This window comes from Triturus cristatus, chromosome 6, assembly GCF_964204655.1.
Source record: "Triturus cristatus chromosome 6, aTriCri1.1, whole genome shotgun sequence".
Taxonomy (NCBI): Eukaryota; Metazoa; Chordata; class Amphibia; order Caudata; family Salamandridae; genus Triturus; species Triturus cristatus.
This window is the reverse complement of record NC_140589.1, coordinates 1,646,335,797-1,646,350,843: the sequence shown is the minus strand read 5'-3', so window position 1 is coordinate 1,646,350,843 and position 15,047 is coordinate 1,646,335,797.

Below are 15,047 nucleotides of genomic sequence, written 5' to 3'. Positions count from 1 at the left end.
CCACAAAGCACAGTGTCACAAATGAAGTGATGAGGAGGCACACACACAGGCAACACAAGGGGACAGCTGATATCAAAGTGAAGTGGTGTGCTCTTCAGAAGTGGACATCGCAGGAGTGTACCATACACAAATAAAGGGAGTGCTGACTCACAATGTCAAGGCATCTGGAACACAGGCAGGGGATGGAATGACACCACACACCACATGCCACACTGGAGGCAATAATGCGCCATGTGACAGCAATGCATGAGAACATAACACCCACAATGTCAGTGTGGTTGAGCAGGTATGCACAGTGAGTACAAACAGTAGCAAGACACACAGCTGTTCAATAAAACAAAACCCTGACTTGCCAGTCACACACTCTACATACTCACAATTGGCAAAATCAACAAGTAGGAGTCAGCCAGAACTGCAAAGACACACCAACACACTGCACAGTGAACAACATACAACTCACACATGTGCACACAATCACAATCACAGGCCTGAACAATCCAAACAACAGGCAACCAACTGCTGGGTGACACATGTGTGTAGTTGACATTGCATGGGCACACACAAATCAACACCCATGACAAACTCACCCCTTCACACTGCTCACTTCTTCACCACCCAAGTGCACACATTGAAAGTAACCCATGTGACTAGGATGACTGCCCATCACAACATTACCATACACCTACACTGCTGGGCACACAGAAAGTGAGAACACACATGCATGATGACCCTGGCCAGCCTGCCTGCAATCCTGTGGAAAGAATTCCACACTGCGCTGGCAGAGGCCCCAAACCTGACATGTGTACAATATAGCCAACATGAACTAAGAATGAAAATGACAATGGTGTACCATCTAAAAACAACATCATTGTACCCACAAGTATCACAGTCAGGAAGAACTGAAGTCCCTGTCACCCCAGTCCAACATGAACAAGTCAGACAAGCCATTGGCAATGTTGAAGTGGCACACAGGGCATGTGGCCCAGTAAACCATATACACACATGAAAAACTTTATTCAGGAAGGACTCTAACAAAACAGACAACAGAAGCAACTGTCTTTATTCACAAATTGCACAGATGGGCACAAAAATTAGACAAGAGCAAGGCACAAAATGCAGAGCCTGTACCTGAGAAGCTGCACAGGAAGGGGACACACAGCAGTGAACAACAAGGCCAGTGGCCAGTTCAAAGTGCAGAGTGAGTCCATGAGAAGCTGCACGGGCAGGGGGCAAACAGCAAGGCCAGTGGCCAGTCCAAGGTGCAGCTGACGTACATGAGAAGCTGCACAGGGAACATTTTAACACAGCAAGGAGCAACAAGGCCAGTGGTCAAAACGAAATGCAGAGTGTGTCCATGAGAATCTGCACAGAGAATAGTTTAACACAGCAAGGAACAACAAGGCCAGTGGCCAATACAAAGTGTACAGTGAGTCCATGAGAAGCTGCTCAGGGAATAATTTAACACAGCAAGGAGCAACAAGGCCAGTGGCCAATACAAAGTGCACAGTGAGTCCATGAGAAGCTGCTCAGGGAAAAGTTTAGCACAGCAAAGAGCAACAAGGCCAGTGGCCAATACAACGTGCAGAGTGAGTCCATGAGAAGCTGCACAGGGAGTAGTTTAACACAGCAATGTGCAACAAGGCCAGTGGCCAATACAAAGTGCAGAGTATGTCCATGAGAAGCTGCACAGGGAATGTGTGCTACTGTACCCCGTCATGGTCAGCAACACAGTCAGGGGTGTCACGATGGGCAGCACAGGCCCCGCTGTGGGAGAGACAAGTGTGTGAGGTTGACCAACATTCAGACTTGGCTGTCAGAAGGACTGGGAGCTGGCTGTGTGTCAGGGACAGTTGGAGCACTTGACTGGGGAGTGAGAAGCTCAACTGAGGTAGAGCTATCAGTGGCTTGGGAAGCCGAAGGGCTGATTGGACTAGATGTTGTAGTGGCACGTGGAGGAGGAGTCATGCTGACGTGAGGCACAGTGTGGGTGGGAGATTGTGGAGGGGTACCCTTCCACTTCTTGGGGATTCTAAATGGCTTGCCTGACTTTGGATCAATGGGAAGTGGTGTGGACACAACAGGCACATTTAACACCAAGGCTGCAGCAGGTGCAAACGCTGGCCCTCCCTCTGGGGACGTGCTGGATCCAGCGGGACGCTTCGCCTGGCCTTGCCTCTGCCCCTCCATCCCCTGTTTACCATGTGTGCCCCCTACAGTGCCCTCCTTTCCCTGCTTCACTGGGCTTGGAATGGGAGTCAAGGTAGTGGGTGAATCAGCCTCGGAGCCCTTCTTATGTGTAGCCGTGGCAGGGACCACCTTCTCAATGGGCACGGAAACTGTCTGCTTGTCTCTGCGAGATGCTTTTGGGACAGGAGAGACCTTGGCTGGGGATGCCTCTGAGGCATGTGACCCTGAGGTCTGCTTCTTCGCTTTTTGGGCCTTGGTGTCGCCTGACGGGGTTTTCTTTTTGTGCTCTGGGGTGGCTTTGCTTTTCTGTGGGGATGGTGTCTGCAGCCTGGACCGCTTGGGCTGCTGTTGCTGCTGCTGCTGTGTGCTACGTGTGCTGTATCGTGACCTTGAGGTCTGTGGAGCGTGCTCACTATCATCAGACGTGGCCACTGGCAGGGGGGTGGACAAAGGGACTGGAGCTGGACTACGAGATTGGGCCAGTGGAAGGGCTACCGTCACTGCGGAGGACATTGACTGGACAGTCCGGTGCAGCCCACCCACGTCTGAATGTATGCCCTCCATGAAAGCAATCACCTGTGCCAATTTTTTGTCGTGGTCTATGAATGCATTGAGGAGAGCTGTCTGGCCTACATACAGCTGGTGCAAAACGTCCACAGACTCAGCACTGACGGCAGCAGGGGGGGCAGGGGCAGCGGTGCCTGGGGTGAAGGACACTCTTCCCCTCTTACTGGTGCGAACACGGGCAGGCCCAGAGGAAGTGGCTGGGAGCATGGGCACTGTTCGCTGTGTGGTGGAAGATGATGCAGACTCCCCGTTCCCTGTACCCGCGAACATGGATGCGTCACCCCTGGCATCAGATGAGGTAGAACTTTGCGTCGCGGGCTGTGATTCCTCCAGCAGACTCCGGTCCCCCTCTGAGGCACTGGTTACATCTGTGTCACTGGGCTCCTGTGCAGCTGTTGTGTAGTGGCAGCAACTGAACAAACATATGCAAGCAAAGCAACACTGAGGATAACTAAATCTACATGTTGCACGCCAACCTGTGCAATGACATTGTGCTAACACACTTCTGTCACTCAAACAGTGCGTGAAAACAAGAAAACCAGGCATAATTGAGCCATGTGATGACTACGCAGCACAACATCCTGCATGTGGCTCCATTCACACAGTAACACAAATAGCTCAGACATGAAGTCCACCGCCAAGAATACTATTGAAATGACCAGTACTCGAATTCCCTTAGCTAGTACAGGTAGGGCATATGCATGACAGCTGCACCCAGCACAGAGGCCACTCACAAGTCACTGCATCACACTACCAACATCACATAGCCCAGCGCTGGCACAGGCTTGGTACACATGCAGCTACACACAGCCAAAGTCACCCTTCCCAGAATACTCACCCTCACTTTGCTGCTGATGCTCCTTCAATCGTTCATCCAGCTCAGGGTGTGTCATGGCCAAAATGTGGCACATCAGTGGTTTCATGCTGTGCCGTGCCAACCTGCCACTGCGAGGGAGCAGCCCCAGTGTCATCTCCGCAACGCTCTTTGCCAGCCGTGAAATGTCATCCCACCTCTATTGGCAGTGGGTGCGCCGGCGGTCTGACACACCCAGGGCCCGCACCTTGGTCGCAATGGCCCTCCACACGGCCTTACGCTGATGTACTTTGAGCTGCAGGCATGGGATACGAGTGGGAAAACATCAGTGACACAGCGTTATGTAACAAAATCCCTCAGTACAGTAGCATTATACTGACTCATTCCAAGTCCACAGATATGTCTTGCAGAGACAGGAATGCATCTCACAGGGTACATCTGCATGTGAGAAGCACACGTAAATGCATGCAGGTTTGAGGGGGGACACAGTATCTGCACATATCACATACAAGCAGGATGCTAGCATAGAAAGCCATGTGCAGTCTGCCCACGTCTACTGTCTATTTCCAGGTAGAGCAAGACATACGTCACATGTCAACATTTGTTTGGGGGGAGGCTCACTGTGTCCAACACTGTGCAGGCCTCAACGACCTTGCCCTGTGAATAGCTCACTGTGTCATGGATGTCACATTGAGGGACATGATCTCACAAACTCACACCCTTCTCACAGGGTCAGTTGTGTGCAATCTGCAGGGCTGATATAGCTCATTGATGGAGAGTCCTGCAAAAAACACACATGTAACACTCTGTACATTCAGTGATGGGTCCTTGTCAGATTGGGCGGTGACTGTGCAGGCCAGGTGGGCTCACACTGAGATGAACAACAGGGACCCACACAGCCATTCACATAAACAATCACTGTCCTGACTCCTGCATTACCAACTTGCTGCGTCACTGTATGGCTGACAAGACAAGACATGTCCCTCCAATCTTGATGTGCAGGCAGGGAAACGTATGAAATAGGCTACATACCCCTTACCCATAGAGACAACATGTTAGGCAGTGCATTACCCAACCCCACACTCTCAGGCACATACTGCATCAGACCGACTACGTGTGCCCCCCCTGCACTCTCACCCCCACTGTTGAAGACTCACCATGACATTTGGGGCACCATATAGCCTTGGATACTGTGTGAGCACCTCGTCCACCATGACCTCCAGCTCCTCGCTTGTGAAGGGACTGGCACAGATCTTCTCAGTCCTTGCCATCACTGTGGACATGAGACAGCAGTGGCCGCAGTGGGTGGTGAGGTGTCTCAGGCAGCAGTCCTTGGAGGCAGCAGCAGGTGAGGGGTCTCAGGCAACAGTCCCTGGAGGCAGCAGCAGGTGAGGGGTCTCAGGCAGCAGTCCCTGGAGGCAGCAGCAGGCGAGGGGTCTCAGGCAGCAGGTTCTGTGAACAGTGGAAATGTGGTGCTCTCTCCCACACATATATAGTCCCCTGGTGTCGTTTCTGTGGTTCTAAGCTGCTGCAATTGGTGTTCCAGGTCAGCCTTTTCAAATGCATCCAATGACCGCCTACCGCGATGTTCAAAATTGCATCATGCTACCGTGATAGCGGATCCCATTGGCTGTAAAGGCATGGTCCATGGCGGTGACATACAGCAGGGGCCAAACGGGCGCTACCGGGGTGGTGCATCTTTTAATTGCATCCAATGACCGGCTCCACGGTGGTGGAGCATGCCTACCGCGATGTTCAAAGATGCATCATACTACCGTGATAGTGGATCCCATTGGCTGTAAGGGCATGGTCCTTGGCGGTGACACAACGCAGGGGCCAGGCAGGCGCTACCGCGAGTTGGGTGCCATACAGTGACATGGGTGACCAGGATTTTGGTGGCGGCACCAATAGACACATCATGCTGTGTCAATGGCCATCTGTCAGTCATCCATAGTGCACAGTGTCCCCATGGTTGATGGCACGTCACAGTGCACACAATGCCAATGTGCCATGTACCCCACTGATGAGCACACATGCCATGTTTGTGTATGTGATTTCTTAGATTGGCATGTACTCCCTCACATGTCATTTGTGATATTGATGCACAGGACAGTGCTGTTATGGACTCCCCAATGTGTACACATGTCAAGGTGTAAAAGTGCAGGGAATATCACTGTGATGCATTACAATTTGAAGATTGTCCATATGTGCCTGTTAGCTTATGTTTGACCATGCACACACTCATCATGTACGCTCAGCCTGTGGTCATTGTGTTGTTGATGTGTGCCAGGTTTGACTAACGCCTGAAGGTGTGTCAGGTGCAGCAGCTAGGTGTGAGACAGTGGTGTTGCATTCTAACACCAAAGCTGGATGATATACTCCCAGGCGTGCCCATGGTGAACGTTGCCATATCCATATGTGCATTCTCAAATGACGAGTATGATTTGGATGTACTTGCTGGGTGTCAGTTGACAGTTGTATGATCAGTGTAGCTGATCATGTCAGCTGGTCTGGAACACAATTTAGATGACAGTCACTGTTGGTGTTGTGTCTGCCAAAACGTGAGATGCTGTGCCCATCTCATGATGTATTGCATTGACATGTGTCCACTTTCATCTCAACTAGGAGGAGACCAAATCTGCATCGCCCATTTACGGTGCAGGCAGACATGGAGAATGAGGAGATCATCCGGAAATTCCATCTGGATAGAGCCACCCTACAGACCCTTTGTGCTCAGTTGGAGCCCCACCTGCAGCCTCGCCGAACATATCCAACAGCTTTCACCCCCACGTCTAGGGTGATGTCGGCCCTGCATTTTTTCGCCATTGGATCGTTCCAGCACAGGTGGGATGTCGCAACCCATGCTCAGCATGGTGCTACGAGATGTCATGTCCGCCATGATGAGATACAAGGACACATATATCCATTTCCCCAGGGGGCAGGAATTGGCTGCTGTGAAGGGAGATTTTTATCCCCTTGGACACATCCCCTATGTGGTTGGTGCCATTGATTGCACCCATTTTGGGCTTATACCACCACAGGCACGTGAGCACATCTACCGGAATCGGAAACATTTCCACTCCATAAATGTGCAGGTGGTGTGCCAGGCAGACATGATCATCTTGCACGTGTGTGCCAAATTTCCAGGCTCGGCCCATGACTCCAACATCCTGCGGAACAGCATTGTACCCCAGCTGATGACTAATCTACTTCCCAAGTGTGTATGGATTGTGCGTGAGTATGCCTAGTCAAAAAGCGTGCTGTGTGTGTGACATGCTGTCCTCTGACCCTGCCACAGTGCAATGTGCATCTGTGTTTGTCACACATATGTGACTCTGCATATCCCAACTGTCCTTGGTTGCTGAGCCCACTGCGGAATCCCAGGACAGCAGCTGATGTCCGCTACAATGATGCCCATGGGAGGACACGTCGTGTGGTGGAGCACACCTCTGGTCTGCTGATGTCACGTTTCCGCTGCCTGGACAAGACCGGAGGTGCACTGATGTTCTCGCCCGGGAAGGAGTGTCAGATTGTAGTGGCATGCTGCGTGCTCCACAACCTAGCCATTCACAAGGAGATCCCCCTGCTCCTGAATGCTGATGAGCAGCAAAGGCCCCCGCCTGCAAACCAACCCGTGTCCAGTGATGAGGACAGTGGAGTGGAGGAAGGTGTTGACCTGCGTCAACAGCTCATCACCCGCGACTTCACTTGAAGGTGAGTCACAATGTACAACGGATCCATTGTCTGATGATGTTGCTGTTGTGAAGGTGTATGTGGGCTTTGTGACTGCAGCCGGTTGTTGACTCTGTGGTGGTTGACAATGTATCTGGAACAGGGCAGATTTGTACTTTGACAGGATGTGTATGTTCGCACTTGTTGCCCATTGTGATGTGTGCATGTTGGATTATCTTGATGGTAGGTGTTGTGTGATGCCACAACAAGACTAGTGAATATTGTTCCCTTGTGTTTTCCTAGGTGCCTTCAACCTCTCCTTGCCTACATACATTCGATACTCCAAGTACATTGCAATCATGTTGAAGACAGTACATCCTGCAATAAAGACGGAGCAGACACAACATGTGTGTAAGGATTTTTTATTTACAATGGTGACATGTGAGGGGGTGAACATTTACATTGAGGTGATTAGTGGAGCAGTGAGTTGTCAGTTATGGTAGATGAGATAATCGAGTTGCCACCACATTGATGTGGTAACCCAGTCCAACAGACAGATGCCATTCACAAGGCAGTGTGGGGAAGGACAGTCCTAAAAGTCAATGCAGTGGTGAAGAGGGTTGCCATCAGGGCTGGCTCAATGACTGGCGTTTGGCAGGTGCTTTGCCTCCAGATACTCCCAGGGTTTTCTTAGGATGGCCCCTTCTTCGCTTGGCAGGGGGGGCCTCTGCTGTATGGCCAGTCGGGTCTGAGGACTCACCCCTCACTGTGGGTGCAGGGGAGGATGGTGAACTGTCATCCTGCGGCCCACCAGAGGGAGGTGGAGGTGTTGGCTGTGGCACAGGCCTGTCCCTCAGTGCCGCCACTTGCTGGCCCAAGAGGTCCACAATTTGTCCCATGCGGGTGTCGATGGACCTCATCAGCAGAATGTGCTCGCGGAACAGTTCATCCGTTCTGGCCCATTCGTCCCTGAGCCCGTTCATATGCCCCAACAACTCTGGTGATGTGGTCCAGGGATTAGGTCCCAGCCTCTTGCTGTCTGTGGGTGACCCTGCTCGTCTCACCTGCCCTGCTGCCATGGACCTTGTGCCTCACCACTGTAGGCACCCACATCCTTTCCCTGCCCTCCTCATTCGGTGGTGTGGGGTGGTCATCCTCTGGGACATGGAGGGTGTTGCAGGCAGCACTGGTGGTGGTGGTGGTGGCAGAGGATGCACAGGCCATAACAGCAGGGGTCTGCAGTGACATGGTTATTGCAGCAGATGTGGTGGGGGGGACATTGGGTCCTGGGACCTGTTGCGCCCTGGCACACAAGATGGGCCTGCTTCGAGCTCATCGTCCAGAGAATACCGAGAGTCAACATCCGAGAGTCCATGTACCGGGGGTGGGACTGGCTGTGCACATTGCTGGTGTTGTCCTCTGCAGTGAGTTATTGGTCACCTGTGGGTCAGATGGGAGATGGACATTGTAGTGCACCCCGAAAGCTTTGTGTTAGCTGTATGTCATTCACTGTTTGTACACCACACAGTTGACTAATCATCACATTTTGTTGTATGTGCACTACTGTGCCTCCTGACATGGTGCTGTGGTACATGCATTACTTGTCCTTGGTGTGAGTTGTCAATACCTACCTTGCGCAACGTGCATGATTTCTGAGTACAGGGACATGCTGCCATCTAGGGACTAGCGCAGGACAACATTTCTGTGAGGACTCTTTGTTGATCACTCTGCCCTGTCAGATGTTACATCTGGCCATGAACAGGCCATTGTCATCTCCTACATACCTTTGTCTTGTCATGTGGATATCTGGATTTGTAACGCCAACCATGCTTTCTTGTTTCTCATTTGGTCCTTGCTGCTCTAACCCCATGGCACTTAAACATAGAATTCAGTGCTGTGCATGATTGTGCCCAGACTTTCTTCTACATGTGCATTGGTGTGTCACACTTTGGTTGCTGTGACAGTCTCATTTGCTTAGCTATGTGCACACTGTGAGTGGCAATAGGATCTGTGTGTATGTGTGTGCAATGAGAGGGCTGGTGTTGTCATGTGGCACCATGCTTTTTGCAGACACTGGCTGTGTGCACATATTGGCTACTTACCTGTTCTGTTTTCCCATTTGGCTTTGACTTGACACATGTGTGTGTGTGTGTGGTGGAGGCTTGCATCCTGCTCAGGGGTGTGACTAGCTAGCATGATATGTCTACCTACATGTTATTTTGTTTGTGGTGATACAATGGCTGACACATGCATCTGGGTGGGAGGGGAGGCTCCATTGTGATGGTCTGGGGAATGAGTTGGCCTGGTGGGAGTTGTTGTTTCAGGCCTCTCAGCCCCACACAGCCTCCATGGCACGATGGCTACCTACCTGTTAGTTTGTTTTCTAGTGGGACCATGGCTTCCAAATGCTTCTGGGTGGTGTGGAATGCTACACCCTGCTCAGGGGTGGGACAGGGGGCATGGTGGGAGTTGTAGTACAGTCTTCACACCCACAAACACCCCTCGCTGTTAAGATGGCTGCCTACCTGTTAGTTTATTTGTAGTGGGACAATGGCTTCCAAATGCTTCTGGGTGGTGTGGAGTGCTCCATCCTGCTCAGGGGTGGGACAGGGGGCATGGTGGGAGTTGTTGTGCAGGCCTCCCACCCCCACACAGCCTCCATGGCAAGATGGCTATCTACCTGTTAGTTTGTTGATAGTGGGACAATGGCTTCCAAATGCTTCTGGGTAGTGTGGAGTGCTCCATCCTGCTCAGGGTTGGGACTGGGGGCATGGTGGGAGTTGTGCAGGCCTCCCGTCCCCACACAGCCTTCATGGCAAGATGGGTACCTACCTGTTAGTTTCTTTGTAGTGGGACAATGGCTTCCAAATGCTTCTGGGTAGTGTGGAGTGCTCCAGCCTGCTCAGGGGTGGGACAGGGGGCATGGTGGGAGTTGCTGTGCAGGCCTCCCACCCCCACACAGCCTCCTTGGCAAGATGGCTACCTACCTGTTAGTTTGTTTGGAGTGGGACAATGGCTTCCAAATGCTTCTGGGTGGTGTGGAGTGCTACATCCTGCTCAGGGGTGGGACAGGGGACATGGTGGGAGTTGTTGTGCTGGTTGCCTGTGCACATGCCCCCATGGTGATGTTTGGGGTGGATGTGAGTGAGTGGATGTTGGATCTGTGAGACATGTGTTCGGGAGTGTGTGGTGCATATGAATGTACTTGTGCCTAGGAGGTGTAGCTTTGTAGTTGTGCAAGACAGTACATAGCAGTGTGGTGGTAGTCATTTGTTTGTACTTACCAGCCTCCACAACCCCGGCTTCTCCTGTGAGACTCTCTGGATGCAGTATGGAGAGCACCTTCTCCTCTCAAGCAGTGAATGGTTTTGGTGGGATGGGAGGGCCACCGCCAGTCCTCTCAGCCAGCTCACGGTTCTTGCTCCTCTTCTGTTTGACAACCCTCTTCAGGTCATGCCACCACTTCATGATTTCATTTTTTGAGCGCGGGGTGGTCCCTACTGCATTGACCCTTTCGACTATCTTTGCCCACATTTGGGCTCTTGTGGCTAATGGTGTCTGTTGGACCAGGCTACCAAACAGTTGTGGTTCCACTCTGACTATCTCATCTACCATTAACTTCAACTCACTCTCTGTGAATTTTGGCATTTTATGTGTTGCCATGGTGTGTGATGTGCAAATGGGTTGTGGGTGCAGGGGTGTGAGTGGTAGAGGGGGTGATGTGTATGGTGTGTGATGTGCAGGGGGGTCAGAGGTGCAGGTGTGGAAGTGGTGGTGATGGTGATGTGTGTGTGGTGTAATGTTTTGCCTCTCTTTTCTGTTATGGTTCAATCCCTTCTCCTCTGGAGTGTTGCAATGGATTGTGGTGTGGGATGGGGCTGGTTCTATACTCAGCTATGTGGGTGTGTCCAAATGGGTTATTTCTGTCAGGTGTGTTGTGTGGGTTGTCCTGGGATTTGTATTTTTGTATTTGCCATGTGGTTGTGTCATTGGGGTGTGTTCTGTGTTTTGGGGGGCATGGCTAGATGGCTGTGTGCACTTTGTGGCCTTGTTGTGGGTTTTTTCTTTCATCCGCCTTGTTTGTCACGGAGTGTCCGCAGCGGTGGGTGTACTGTAGCTCTTCCACCGTTGTTAGTGACTACGGCGGTCGGATACTGCGGAACGTACCGCGTGGGCTTCGGGGTTATCCTAATTTTTCGTGCAGTGTCTCTGCTGTCCTGGCGGCGTTTGATGGTTTTCCGCCGCGAATGTGTCTGCCGTGGACGGTTTTGGCCATCTCCGTCCGCTACGGGCGGTTTTTCTTGGCCTCGTTCCGCCGCGGTCGGTGCTTTTTGGCGGTTGATCCTAATTTGGGCGCCGGATTTTCCACAGTGACGGTGGGCGGTTGATTGCCGGATCCATGGCGGTCGGGGTGGTTTTCCGCCCGCCATCCTAATAGGCCCCTTATTTGTTAGAATTTTTTTTTTTAAGTTTATTTAATATAACATTTGTCCTCAGTATTCAACATCATAATATGTTTTTATTTGTTTTCATTTTTAATATTAAATATATATATATTTTGTTTTAATTTTCAACATATTTATATATTCTTTTTATCTCTTTTGTTTTTAAATATTTTTTGTTGTTAATATTTTGTTTATTATTAATTTTGAAATGAATGGAGTGGGAATATTAATGTTTACCCCTCCGCAATCCAACAATTTCCCTACTGTTGGACTGATTGGAGTGGGACTAGTACATTTGATCCTGCCACTATCCAACACTTTCCCTACTGTTGCACTCACTGGAGTGGGAATAGTAATTTGTACTCCTCCGCTAACCAACACTTTTCCTACTGTTGCACTCACTGGAAAGGGAAAAGTAATTTTTACCCCTCCGCTATCCAACACTTTCGCTACTGTTACACCTATTAGAGAGGGAATCATTATTTTTACCCATCCGCTATCCAACACTTTCCCTCCATTTAAACTCACTGGAGTGGGAATAGTAATTTTTACCCCTACGCTATCCAACCCTTTCCCTACTGTCGCAATCATTGGAGTGGAAATAGTATTTTTCAGTTCTCCGCTATCCAACACTTTCCCTACTGTTGTACTGGCTGTAGAGGGGATATTTAAGTTTAAAGATATTTTAATAGTTTAATGTATTTATTTATAATAAAATTATTTTTAAATTATATTTTATGTTATTGCTATATATACATATATATATATATTGAAGTTACTCTGTTGCAGTAAGTACGCTCTCAGGAATCAAAAAGAACCAGTAATAGTTTCAGAAGAACTGCTGTTTATTCAAACACAACGCGTTTCGCCGTCTGGCTTGGTCACGTGCCCTAGGGGGTGGCGGTCCCCAGGGCCATCACAGGCTCCAAGAGGGGGGCCGCGCGGCCCTCCTCCCAACATTTCCAAAGCCCCGGGGGGTGGTGGTCCCCGGGGCTTGGGGGTCCGTCACGGACCCCCCAATTTAAATAATTAGAGCCCCAGGGAGGTGGCAGGCCCCGGGGCGTGTGGGGGGGTACGAGACCCCACCAATATTTTATAAAAGCCCCGGAGTGGCGGTCCCCAGGACTTGGGGGGACCTTTGAGTCCCTCCACCCATTTACTAAACAAGCCCCGGGGAGGCAGTCCCTGGGGCTGTGGGGGGTCCGTGAGCCCCCCCGCAAATACTTTTGAAAAGCCCGGGGGGTGGCGGTCCCCAGGGCTGGGGGGCCCAGGCCCCCCATTACAATCTTAACATTGCCCCCGGGACATAGCCCACCCGGGGGCTAATTAATAACGAAGCGCGGGAGCCCGCGCTTCGTTTTTATTAAATTTTCGGCCGGATCCTCTGCGGACTTTGACAATTATTTTTTTTTAAATTGTTTTTTTTCCCTGGGGGTCCTTGTGGGACACCCTAAGCAGGCCCAGGGGGTCAGGGTGTTTCTACCCTGCCCCCTTTTCTCTTTTTTTTGCATTTGTTTTTCCATTTTCTTGTGCCTACTGAGGCACAAGATGGCTGCCAACACTTCCTGGTTTGGAGTGTTGACAGCCAATTAGAATAAAGCTCGTGATCGGGAGGGTGCGCGGATCCTCCGTGCCTCTAGATATCACTATCTTTATTTCTTAATTTCTCAAAAACTACTTAAAGGATTTACACCATTTTTTAAAAGGTCGCTTTCTGAGCCAAGCAGTACCTTTTTGCCAAACTTGGTATAATTCCGTTCAGCAGTTTTTGCAATAACTGTGTCTAAAGTTTCCTATGGGAAAATGATTTTTTCACCACTATTTTTTGAATTTCTCAGGAACTACTGAACGGATTTACATCATTTAAAAAAAGGGCAATTTCTGAACCAAGGGCTACCTTTTTGCAAAATTTGGTGGAATTCCGTTCAGCAGTTCGGGCTATAGCCATGTCTAAAATTTCCTACGGGAAATAACATGGGGGAAACGAGTTTTAGGACCCCCTCTTTTTCTCGGCCCCCGCTTGACGAATCACCCCCAAACTTTCAGGATAGGAGCTGACCGGAACGGAACCGGTGCCAAAGTTATTGGGTATAGTATGTTACGAGTTACGATTTTCCTATGAATAATAGGTCCTAACTATAGCTACCTACCTATATAAATATATATATATATATTTATATATATATATATATATATTTATTACCTACTGGCGGTCGCCAGTAGGTAGTTATAGTTAGGACCCTGTTTCCATAGGAAATCTGCAACATTCTATTTTGAATAACTTTGGCGCCGGTTGACGAATCCTCGCGAAATTTTCAAAACTAATGGGGCGCTACGCTCCGCTCCTACCCTGAAAGTCTCGGGGGGATTCGTCAAGCGGGGGCTGAGAAAAAAGGGGGGTCCCAAAACGCGTTTTCCCCATGCATTTTTCCATAGGACCTTTAGACACAGCTACAGCCCGAACGGCTGAACAGAATTACTTGTAATTTGGCAGAGAGGTAGTCAGCAGGTCAAGGAAGTGCCTTTTGTAGGTCTGGTGTAAATCTGTTCAGTAGTTCCTGAGAAAATAGCATTTAAATCAATATATATATCTGTAAGCGCACTCCGTGCGCTTACCGTAAGCTTACCGTACGCGTACGGTGCCGTGCGCGAGCTCAAATCTGATTGGTTGTCACATGACTGTAAACAATCGAATCGGACAAAATCAGGAAGTGTCGGCCGCCATTTCGTGTGTTTCACACAGAAAAAAAAAGGGAGATAACGTGAAAAGGGGGCAAGGAAGAGAGTTACAGACCCCCTAACATTTGAAAGGGGGTCAAAGAAGGACACAAAAGTACAAAAAAAACATTTATTAATTTTAAAAAAAAATCGCGGAGTACGCGTACCGTAAGCTTACCGTACGCGTACGGTATAAAAAAAAAATAAAAAAAGAAATAAAATTCAGATTTAAGTGTTTAGATATTAGGGGGCTCTAAAAAGAGCCGTTGTGTTTATGAAGTGATTTTTTTGTGGTACCTACAAGTAAGTACCGATGCAGAGTCTAAGGTTCAAGAGGAAGACTCTGTTCCCTTCATCAGTGAAGTGTACACCATCTCCTCTATAAATGTCTTGCATGTCGTAACGCAAGTTGTTGTGTTAAATGGAACCCATACCATAGTCTCGGAGGAAAGCAGAAACAGATTTGTTGACGTGCTTTCTTGCTTTGTCAATCTGCGGACAAAAATGATTGGACCAGTTCCATTTTTGCCTTTGGCATATGTTAGAATACACAAAGGCAGTTTTAGGGAAAAGTGAAAACAGTTGTGCAAAGGTCTCCTTCATAAGCATTTCCAGACCTACCCCAGTCAAAGTGCCTAGGTCAT